This window comes from Aotus nancymaae, unplaced genomic scaffold (genome assembly GCF_030222135.1).
Source record: "Aotus nancymaae isolate 86718 unplaced genomic scaffold, 86718_ANA_hifiasm-v0.15.2.pri h1tg000059l, whole genome shotgun sequence".
NCBI lineage: Eukaryota > Metazoa > Chordata > Mammalia > Primates > Aotidae > Aotus > Aotus nancymaae.
Genome location: NW_026988473.1, coordinates 69,701,315 through 69,712,545, shown reverse-complemented (window position 1 = coordinate 69,712,545; position 11,231 = coordinate 69,701,315). Strand labels below are relative to the sequence as shown.

Here is an 11,231-nt window from a genome sequence, read left to right as displayed (position 1 = left end):
TGGTCCGGGAGGGTCATTATCCATGAATGTACCCACCTCACTATTGGATAAGTCATTTACAGGCAAGACTAGTGTAACTTGTCTTGTCATACTCTCACAAGTCTAAAGGGTGGTATATGCAGCTACTAACTACTTCTCTATCGATGAATACCAGAGCTCAGCTCCCTTCCAGACTTGGGACCAAAAGCCTGCCAGTGGTCTAAAGCCCTCTGTGTACTGCCATTGGCCCAAGCCAAAACCATTTATAGTCACATGCACATCAAGTTCGAATGGACGCCCCTGGTCAATTACTCGTAGGGCCTGTGCTTGCTGTATGGCCCACTTGGCTGCCAGAAAAGCCATCTCAGCCTCATCATTCCAATCCCAAGTAGTTCCCATTTTTGTCAACTGATACAATGGTTTTACCATCTGAGCCAAATGGGTCACATATGCCATCCCAACAGGCCCACTAAAGTCTGTAGCTGCCTCATCGTTGTGGGCCGGGGATATGACTGAATTTTATCAGTGATGGCCTCTGGTATGGCCTTTGTCTTACACAATCAGATAACTTCCAAGAATTTGGCAGACAATCCAGGCCCTTGGACCTTGGATTTGTTGACTGCCCAACCAGACGCTGCCAAATGTTGTTGTAAGAGGGGTGCCGCCACTTCTAAATCTGCAAGAGAATCAGAGGTTAACATAATATCATCAATATAATGGAATAGGTGGACTCCCTTTGGACATTTCCAGGTGGCTAAATTCGTAGCAAGGAGACCATGACATATGGTGGGGCTATGAACATAGCCCCGTGGCAACACTGTGAAAGTCCATTGTTGGCCTTCCCATGTGGAGGTGAACCGTTCCTGGCTCTCTGAAACAATGTCAATGAGAAGAATGCATTGGCCAAGTCCACCACATACTCTCCCAGTTTCATCACCAAGTAATCCATCAAAACCACGATAGACAGTGCAGCTGCATGTAAAAGGGGTGTTACTTTAGTTCTTGATAATTCGCCGTCATCTGCCAAGTTCCGTCAGGCTTCTTGATCGGCTATACTGGAGAATTGTAGCGGCTGTGGGTGCCATGAACTATCTGCACCTCCTCTAACTTCTTCTTTTATTATTTTTTTTTTGAGATGGAGTTTCGCTCTTGTTACTCAGGCTGGAGTGCAATGGCGCGATCTCGGCTCACCGCAACCTCTGCCTCCTGGGTTCAGGCAATTCTCCTGCCTCAGCCTCCTGAGTAGCTGGGATTACAGGCACGCACCAATATGCCCAGCTAATTTTTTGTATTTTTAGTAGAGACAGGGTTTCACCATGTTGACCAGGATGGTCTCGATCTCTTGACCTCGTGATCCACCTGCCTCGGCCTCCCAAAGTGCTGGGATTACAGGCTTGAGCCACCGCGCCCAGCCGTAAATTTGTTTAAGTTCCTTGTTGATTGTGGATATTAGCTCTTTGTCAGATGGATAGATTGCAAAATTTTTCTTCCATTCTGTAGGTTGCCTGTTCACTCTGATGACAGTTTCTTTTGCTCTGCAGAAGTTCTTTAGTTTAATTAGATCCCATTTGTCAGTTTTGGCTTTTGTCGTCATTGTTCTTGATGTTTTAGTCATGATGTCTTTGCCAATGCCTATGTCCTAAATGGTATTGCCTAGGTTTTCTTCTAGGGTTTGTATGGTTTTAGGTCTTACATTTAAGTCTTTATTCCATCCTGAGTAAATTTTTGTATAAGGTGTAAGGAAGGAGTCCAGTTTCAGTTTTCTGCATATGTCTAGCCAGTCTTCCCAACACTATTTATTAAACAGGGAATCCCTCCCCTATTGCTTGTTTTTGTCAGGTTTGTCAAAGATTAGGTGATTGTAGATGTGTGGCATTATTTCTGAGACCTCTGTTCTTACCATTGGTCTATGTACCTGTTTTGGTACCACTATAATGCTGTTTTGGTTACTGTAGCCTTGTAGTATAGTTTGAAGTCAGGTAGCGTGATGCTTCCAGCTTTGTTCTTTATGCTTAGGCTTGTCTTGGCTATATGGGCTCTTTTTTGGTTCCATGTGAAATTTAAGATAGCTTTTTCTAATTCTGTGAAGAAAGTCAATGGTAGCTTAATGGGAATAGCATTAAATCTATAAATTACTTTGGGCAGTATGGCCATTTTCATGATATTGATTCTTCCTAATATGAGCATGAAATGTTTTCCATTTGTTTGTGTCTTCTCTCATTTCCTTGAGCAGTAGTTTGTAGTGTTCCTTGAAGAGGTCCTTCACATACCTTGTTAGTTGTATTCCTAGGTATTTTATTCTCTTTTTAGCAATTGTGAATGGGAGTTCACTCATGATTTGGCCATTATTGGTGTATAGGAATGCTTGCGATTTTTGCACATTGATTTTGTACCCTGAGACCTTGCTGAAGTTGCTTATCAGCTTAAGGAGATTTGGGGCTGAGGTGATGGGGTTTTCTAAATTTACAATCATGTCATCTGCAAACAGAGACAATTTGACTTTCTCTCTTCCTATTTGAATATGCTTTCTTTCTCTTGCTTGATTGCCCTGGCCAGAACTTCCAGTACTATGTTGAATAGGAGTGGTGAGAGAGGGCATCCTTGTCTTGGAAGCACAGCCATTTTCCTTAGTCACTTGGTATTTTCTTCTGACTCAAATTCTCACTGTAAAGAAAAAATTGCTGCAACTAACAAATTAGGTGGGATTCTTTCCATGTTATGACTGGCATGCTTTAATCTCATGGTCTGAACTTCCCAAGTGTGAGAGAAAAAGTCCATTTCTGTTTACCTGCTGAAATCAGTGAGTTGCTACATAGGCTGTTTGTGTTGGTTACTAGAAGCTGTTTGATTTGTCCCAGTGGAAAGTAAGTTTGTTTTTTTTTTTTCTGAGAAAAATAGAGATAAATCTTACCTATAACAAGTTTACCATTCTTAATAAAATGGCAACTTCACTCCATTTTAAAGTGTAAGATACACCCATCAAGTACACAAACCTTAAGAGTCCTGCTTGATAAATGTTTACAAAGTGAGCACACCCAGGTTAATGAAAACCCTTCATGACTCACTCTAGTCATTACCCACCACAAAGATAACCACTGTTTTGACTTCTATCGTCATAGATTGGTTGCCTTGTTTTTGAGCTTTATTAGATGGAATCATACTGTAAGTCTGCCTTCTTTCAATATGACATCTGTAAGATTTACTTATATATTAGAGCTACATGTGTCATTTATTTTTCTTTATGCTGTGTGATATTCCATAGTGTGACTACGCACAATTTTACTTTTTTAATTGAGTGCTTAGTAGTGAGAATAACACAATTGACTTACATGTTCTATTATTGATAGTCGTTGGGGCTGTTTCCAGTTTTTAGCTATTATCATTACAGCTGCTAGGAAGTCTTGTATATGTCTTCTGGTGAACATAAGCATTCATTTCAGTTGGATATAAAGTCCAAAGGGGAATTGCTGTATCATGCGGTACATATATATGTGTGTGTATACATATCCAGGTTTAATAAATATTGGCAAAACATACTTCAGTGTTCACTCTAAGTTACACTTCTGTAACCAATTATATGAAAGTTCGAGGTGCTCTGTATTCTTGTCAATGTTTAGTTTCTTGAACATTTTCCTTTCTTTTTTTTAATTTTTACTTGGATTTTTTGAGACAAAGTCTTGCTCTGTCACCCAGGCTGGAGTGCAATGTCATGATCACAGTACACTGCAGCCTCAACCTCCAGGGCTCAAGCAGTCCTCTCATCTTAGCCTCCCAAGTGGCTGGAACCACAGGCAGGTGCCATCAAGCCCTGGCTAATTTTTTAATTTTTATTTTTGTAGAGAGGGGATCTCACTATGTTTCCCAGGATGATCTTAAACTCCTAGGCTCAAGCAATCCTCCCACCTCAACCTTCCAAAGTGTTGGGATTACAGGTGTGAGCCACTGCTCCTGGCCTTGTTTTGCTTTTCTAGAGAGAGGGTCCCCCTCTGTCATCCAGCCGGGGATACAGTGGCATGATCATAGGTTACTGTAACCTCAGACTCCTGGGCTCAAGCAATCTTCTGCCTCAGCCTCTTGAGTAGCTAAAACAAACTACAGCGCTGGGATTACAGGCGTGAGCCACCGCGCCCAGCTGCATGCAGGTCTTAATCACTTCCAGAGGAGTGTTTCCAAAGACGCTGGCTGCGCACTCGTTAGCTCCGAAGACCCCAGCGATCAGCGGGTCCATCAGCTTGTTGGGGTTGTCCTTTCCGTACCAGTTGCGCAGGAAGGTCATGACGAAGAAGCGGATGGCCTGGTTCGAGCCCTGCTTCAGCGCAGCGGCCCTGAGGCCCTGGTACGTCCCCCACAGCCCTTGTTCCCCCACAACTCCCTAACCTGTGGAAGAATCCTCTGTACTTGGGGTTTGGGGAGGGCTGGTGGTGGATGAACTTCACCTTGAGGGTCTCCACGGCCTCGGCCACGCAGGCGCCCAGGCTTCACAGCAGCCCGCGCGTGTTGTCCAGCAGTCATCTCGCCTGTGGTTGCTGAGGAACTCGAACATTCCGCCGTGCAGATGGAGCGGTAGAGCAGGGAGGTGAGGCCGCGGTACAGGCCCAGGACGCCAAGGCTGCGGACCGTCTGCCGCGCGCAGTCCCTGATGCTCTGGTGACGCGGCGGGTGCGAGCGCTTGCTCAGCTGCCTCTGCGTCTTCACGTATTGGGAGGGGAAGGTGATGCAGAGCTCGATGCTGCCCGCCAAGCCGCCTGCCAGGATCGCCTTCCCCAGGTGTGTCAGCTTGGCCTTCTCGCACGCAGGCCTGGCGGCCGCCGTACCACGCAGAACGCAGGACGCGGCCGTGGTGGGCGGGAGGCGCGGTGCCCAGTGGCGGCTTCCGGTCGGAGCCTAGTCAACTCCGCGCTCACAATAAACTTTCTTTTTTCTTCTTCTTCTTCTTTTTTTTTGAGGCGAAGTCTCGCTCTGTCGCCCAGGCTGGAGTGCAATGGCGTGCTCTCGGCTCACTGCAACCTCCGCCTTCCGGGTTCAAGCAATTCTCCTGCCTCAGCCTCCCAAGTAGCTGGGATTACAGGTGCGCGCCACCATGCCCGGCAAAGTTTCCTATTTTTAAGTAGAGACGGGGTTTCATCATGTTGGTCAGGCTTGTCTCGAACCCCTGACCTCGTGATCCACCCACTTTATCAAAATAAACTTTCTAAATTAACTGAGACCTGCCTGAAATTTTCGGAGTTCACAATCCTTAAGGTAACAGCTTAAGATTTTTCAACCTTTCTTCTTTTTAAATACATGAATTTAAAGTTATATATTTCTCTTAATTTAAGCACTACTTTAGCTGGATCCAAAATGTTTTGACATGTCACATTATTGTTCAAAATATTTTTTCATGAATTATTAAAAAGTGTTCTGCTTCAAGCCTGTAATCCCAGCACTTTGGGAGGCCGAGGCGGGTGGATCACGAGGTCAAGAGATGGAGACCATCCTGGTCAACATGGTGAAACCCCGTCTCTACTAATACAAAAAATTAGCTGGGCATGGTGGCGCGTGCCTGTAATCCCAGCTACTCAGGAGGCTGAGGCAGGAGAATTGCCTGAACCCAGGAGGCGGAGGTTGCGGTGAGCCGAGATCGCGCCATTGCACTCCAGCCTGGGTAACGAGCGAAACTCCGTTTCAAAAAAAAAAAAAAAAAGTGTTCTGCTTACTTTCTAATTATTTGGAGTTTTTTGTTTTGTTTTGTTTTTAAATTCCACAGTGGGCCGGGCATGGTGGCTCACATCTGTAATCCCAGCACTTTGGGAGGCCGAGGCAGGCGAATCACCTGAGGTCAGGATTTCGAGACTAGCCTGGCTAACATGGTGAATCCCTGTCTCTAATAAAAATACAAAAATTAGCTGTGCGTGGTGGCGAGTGCCTGTAATTCCAGGGGAGGCTGAGACAGGAGAATCACTTGAACCTGGGAGACTGAGTTTGCAGTGAGCAGAGATTGTGCCACTGCACTCCAGCCTGGGTGACAGAGTGAAACTCTGTCTCGAAAAAATAAAAATAAATAAAATAAAATTCCATAGTTGTCACAGAACACATTCTATGTGATTACAGTTTTTTGAATATTTGTTGTGACTTCTTTATGACTTGCATATGGTCTATTTTTGTAAATGTTTCATGTGCACATGAAAGGAATGTGTATTATACAGTTGTTAACATTAATTTGTGTCTAATTGATTTATCACTTCTTGAGAGGTGTGGTAAGATCTTCAAGTCTATTTTTCTCTTTTTTCTTTTTTATTCTGAAATATATATAACATACAATTTACTGTATCCTTTTTTACTTTGGTAAACTTTGCTTTATATATTTTGAGACCGTGTTTATTATGTGCATACAAATTTAGTATTGTTATGTCATTCAGATAAACTGGCTAATTTACTATTATATTTTTCTTCATTTTCTTTTTATCTTAATGCTTTCTGCCTTAAAGTCTACTTTGTCTTATATTAGGTTAGTCACACTACCTTCTTTTTGGTTGATGTTTGCATAGTGTATCTTTTTTTTCTGAGATAGGGTTTTACTTCATCACCTGGGCTGGAGTGCAGTGGTATAATCATAGCTTATTGTAGCCTCACCCTCCCATGCTCAGGCGATCCTCCCACCTCAGTCTCCTGAGAAGCTGGGATCACAGTCACACTCCACCACTTTGTACTAATTTTTAAAATTATTATAGGTAGAGAAAGGTTCTCCCTATGTTGCCCAGTCTGGTCTCGAACTCCTGGACTCAAGCAGTCCTCTGGTTTCAGCTTCCCAAAGTGCAGGGATTACAGACGTAAGCCACTGCACCTGGCCCATGGAGTATCTTTTTGCAGTCTGTGACTACTTATTTATTTATAAACAGACTATTATATTCAAGGTTTTAGATTTACAAAAAAAAATGATGGCAAGTACAGTGATCTCATATATGCCACACCCAGTTTGTCTTGTACCAATATTTGTCTTTAGTATGGTACTTTTCACACAATTAACAAACCGATATTGCAGTATATGTTGTTCTTATCTAAAGTTTATACATTTATTCAGATTTGTTTAGTTTTTGCCAAATCACGACCCCCATTCAAGATATGGCATTATTGCAGTAGGTAGTCAGGCAGACATTAGCAGGGCAGGAGATCACCTCCCCACTACCAGGAACATCAGGCAACCATCAGGTGGTAGTCAGGCAGTTGTTAACTGTCTCTTTAAAATATAATTGGCTGGGCATGGTGGCTTATGCCTGTAATCCTAGCACTGTGGGAGGTTGAGGCTGGCGGATCACTTGAGCTCAGGGATTCAAGACCAGCCTGGCCAACATGATGAAACCCTGTCTCTAATAAAAATACAAAATAATTAGCAGGGTGTGGTGGCGGGCACCTGTATTCTCAGCTACTCGGGAGGCTGAGGCAGGCGAATTGCTTGAACCCAGGAGGTGGAGGTTCTAGTGAGCTGAGATTGCGCCACTGCACCCCAGCCTGGGTGACAGAGCCAGACTTCATCTCAAAAAAAATAAATAAGTAAATAAATCAAAGTAAAATAATATTATAATTGGTTACAACTGGTGCCACATAAAGGCAGTCTCCCAATAGATAGAAACACCTGAAACTGGTGATCAGCAGCTTCCTGATGTCAGTAGTTGGGTGAGTGGGTTCAAGCATGCACATTAAGAGGCAAAATGGTGGAGTTTAACTGATATATGACCTTCTAGGAACGTTCAACTGGTAAGGTAAGAGTGCCTCAAGTAAGCATGCATACAATTCCAGTTAACACATTGCACATGCAGCCCCTCCCAAGTGCTGGGAAGCCACTGCACTTGCAGTCAGCTCATCCCAGGGGAAGAATTGGGGAGAAGTAATGCAAGACCTCAGAAGCATGACAGTATATAAAACTCCAAGTCAAGGGTCACACCGTGTACTTGATTTCTCAAGTTACCTGCTTGACCCTCTTCCAGGTGTACTTTTCTTTCCTTCATTCCTGCTCTAGACTTTTAAATATTCACTTCTGCTCTACAACTTGCCCTGGTCTCTCCCTCTGCCTTATGCCCCTGGGTCGAATTCTTTCTCCTGAGGAGGCAAGAATTGAGGTTGCTGCAGACCCGTACAGACTGGCCACTGCTAACAGCATTATGGTTAGTTTCCATGTGCCAGTTCTTTAGAACTTGAATCTGTATGTTGTTTTTAATTGGTTTTGAGAAACTCAGCCATTATGTGTTCAAATATTTCTTCTTCTTTATCTCTACAACCCCTTTTCTTTGTACGCTAACTACAGTTATGTATGTTGCACTGCTTAATCCCACATGTTCATTACCACAGTGTTCTGCTCTTTCTGTTCTTTATTCTTTCTGGAATTGTGTTTGAATATTTTTGGATGTTGGATATTGACTTGTCCCAAATTTCACTATTCCTGGTTTCTTCCATATCCAGCCTGCCATCAGACCCATTTATTACTTTTTGATTTTGTATATTAAAAAAAAATTTTTTTTTTAAAGATGGGGTTTCACCATATTGGTCAGGCTGGTCTCCAACTCCTGACCTCAGGTGATCTGCCCACCTCAGCCTCCCAAAGTGCTGGGATTACAGGTGTGAGCCACCGTGCCCGGCTGATTTTGTATATTTCTATTTCTACAGTGTCCATTGGGTTCTTTATAGTCTAATGCTCTGTTGAAATTCTTCATATTTTTACTTATTCATCTTTTCCTTGCTTTAACATTTATAATAATATTCTGTTTTTTATACTTTTAAGTTCTGGGGTACATGTGCAGAACATGCTGGTTTGTTACATAGATATACACGTGCCATGTTGGTTTGCTGCACCCATCAACCTGTCATCTACATTAGGTATTTTTCCTAATGCTATCCCTTTCCTAGCCCCCCACCCCCTAACAGGACCCAATGTGTGATGCTATCCTCCCTGTGTCCATGTGTTCTCACTGATCAACTCTCACTTAAGAGTAAGAATATGCAGTGTTTGGCTTTCTGTTCCTGTGTTAGTTAGCTGAGAATGATGGTTTCCAGTTTCTTTTTATTTTATTTTATATTTTATTATTTTTTTATTTTTTTATTTTTATTTTTTTGAAAGAAAGAAAGAAAGAAAGAAAAAGAATAAAGAGGAGGAAAAAGGAAAAGAAAGAGAGAGAGAATAGGAGTATTGCTTTCTTGCCCAGGCTAGATGCAGTTTAGTAATGGGTATTGAAAACCTCTTTTATACCAATAATTATACTTGATGTAAACAGGAAGGAATAAGGGAAGAAAATAACAAACGAGCAGCCAACCAATATTTCATTTAAACCTATGAAATGCTATGCGATTACTGAGGAGTGATTTACTTCCAATTATGTAGTCACTTATGGAATAGGTGTGAGGTGTTAATGTATGTTTTATGTATTTGAAGTGGAGAGTTCTATAAATGTTTATTAAGTTTACTTGTTCCGGGTCTGAGTTCAAGTCCTGGATGTCCTTGTTAATTTTCTGTCTCGTTGATCTATAAAATCGTTAGCTCTTCTTGTTACATTGATCCTTTTGCCATTATGTAATGTCCTTCTTTGCCTCTTTTGCTCTTTGTTGCTTTAAAGTCTACTTTATCAGAGGCGAGAATTGCATCTCCTGCTTTTTATTTATTTGTTTATTTTTACTCTCTAATTGGTTGATAAATCTTCCTCCTTCTCTTTGTTTTGAGTCTTTGTGTATCGTTGCATGTGAGATGGGTCTGGATGCAGCATACCGATGGGTTTTGGCTTTTTATCCGATTAGAAGATATATAACTTTAATACTAGCATTTGATGCTAGCTGGCTGTTTTGCCCATTAGTTAGTATAAATTTTTCGTTGTGTTAATGTTCTTTTCTTTTTGATATATTTTTGGAAAGGCTGATATTGGTTGTTCCTTTATATGTATAGTGCTTCTCTCAGAAGCTCTTGTAAAGCCGGCCTGGTGGTGATGAACTCTCTAAGTACTTGTTTGTTCGCAAAGGATTTAATTTTTCCTTCGATTATAAAGCTTAGTTTGGCTGGATAGGAAATTCTGGGTTGAAAGTTCTTTTCTTTAAGGATGTTAAATATTGGTCCCCACTCTTTTCTGGCTTGTAGGGTTTCTGCTGAGAGATCTGCTGTAAGTCTGATAGGTTTCCCTTTATGGGTAACCTGACCTTTCTCTCTGGCTGCCCTTAGTATTTTCTCCTTCATTTCAACCCTAATAAATCTGGCAATTATGTGCCTTGGGGTTGGTCTTCTTGAAGAATATCTTTGTGGTGTTCTCTGTATTACCTGGAGTTGAATATTACCCTGCCTTGCCAGGTTGGGAAAGTTTTCCTGAATGATATCCTGAAGAGTATTTTCCAACTTGGATTCATTCTCTTCGTCACATTCAGGTACACCTATCAAACGTAAATTAGGTCTTTTCACATAGTCCCATATTTCCTGGAGACTTTGCTCATTCCTTTTCATCCTTTTTTCTCCAATCTTTTCTTCTTGTTTCATTTCACTGAGCTGGTTCTCGACTTCTGATATCCTTTCTTCTACTTGATCAGTTCGACTGTTTAAACTTGTGCATACTTCGCGAAGTTCTCGTGTTGTGTTTTTCAGCTCCATCAATTCACTTATATTCCTCTCTAAATTGTCCATTCTCATTAATATTTCGTCAAACCTTTTTTCAAGGTTCTTAGTTTCTTTGCATTGGGTTAGAACAAGTTCTTTTAATTCACAGAAGTTTCTTATCACCCATGTTTTGAAACCTGCTTCTGTTATTGGAACACACTCGTAATCTATTAAGCCTTGTTCCGTTACTGATGAGGAATTGCGATCCCCTGTAGAGGAAGAGGCATTCTGATTTTGAGTATTCTCTGCCTTTTTACGCTGGTTTCTTCCCTTCATTATTTATTTATCCATCTGTTGTCGTTGTAGTTACTGACTTTCTAACTAGGTCTCTGAGCAGATGTCCAACTTGTTGATTCCCAGCGCCGAAATCTGAGCAAACCACTGCACCAGCCAAAACAGCGGTGTTAAGATGGATGGTGCTTTTCTGCCCGGGAATCTCCGGACTCTGCACCAAAAACTGGCGCGCTAAGGCACCAGCAAAACCGCCGCACCGGCCACAAGAGTCGTCCTGGCGACACATGGGGCTCCTCTGCTGGGAATCTCCTGGTCCGTGAGCAACAAATATTCGTCTGAAAGTGTGGCGTCCTCTCGTTCTCTGCGCTTTCACTGGGAACTACGAGCCCGAGCTGCTAGTGATCAGCCATCTTGG

The 11,231-nt window shown here is 42.3% G+C and overlaps 1 pseudogene; it reads right to left on the bottom strand.

Moving 5' to 3' along the window:
* Positions 1–539: 539 nt before the first annotated feature.
* LOC105729030 (tricarboxylate transport protein, mitochondrial-like) lies at positions 540–11,102 on the bottom strand (annotated as a pseudogene).
* Between the last annotated feature and the right edge of the window lie 129 nt (positions 11,103–11,231).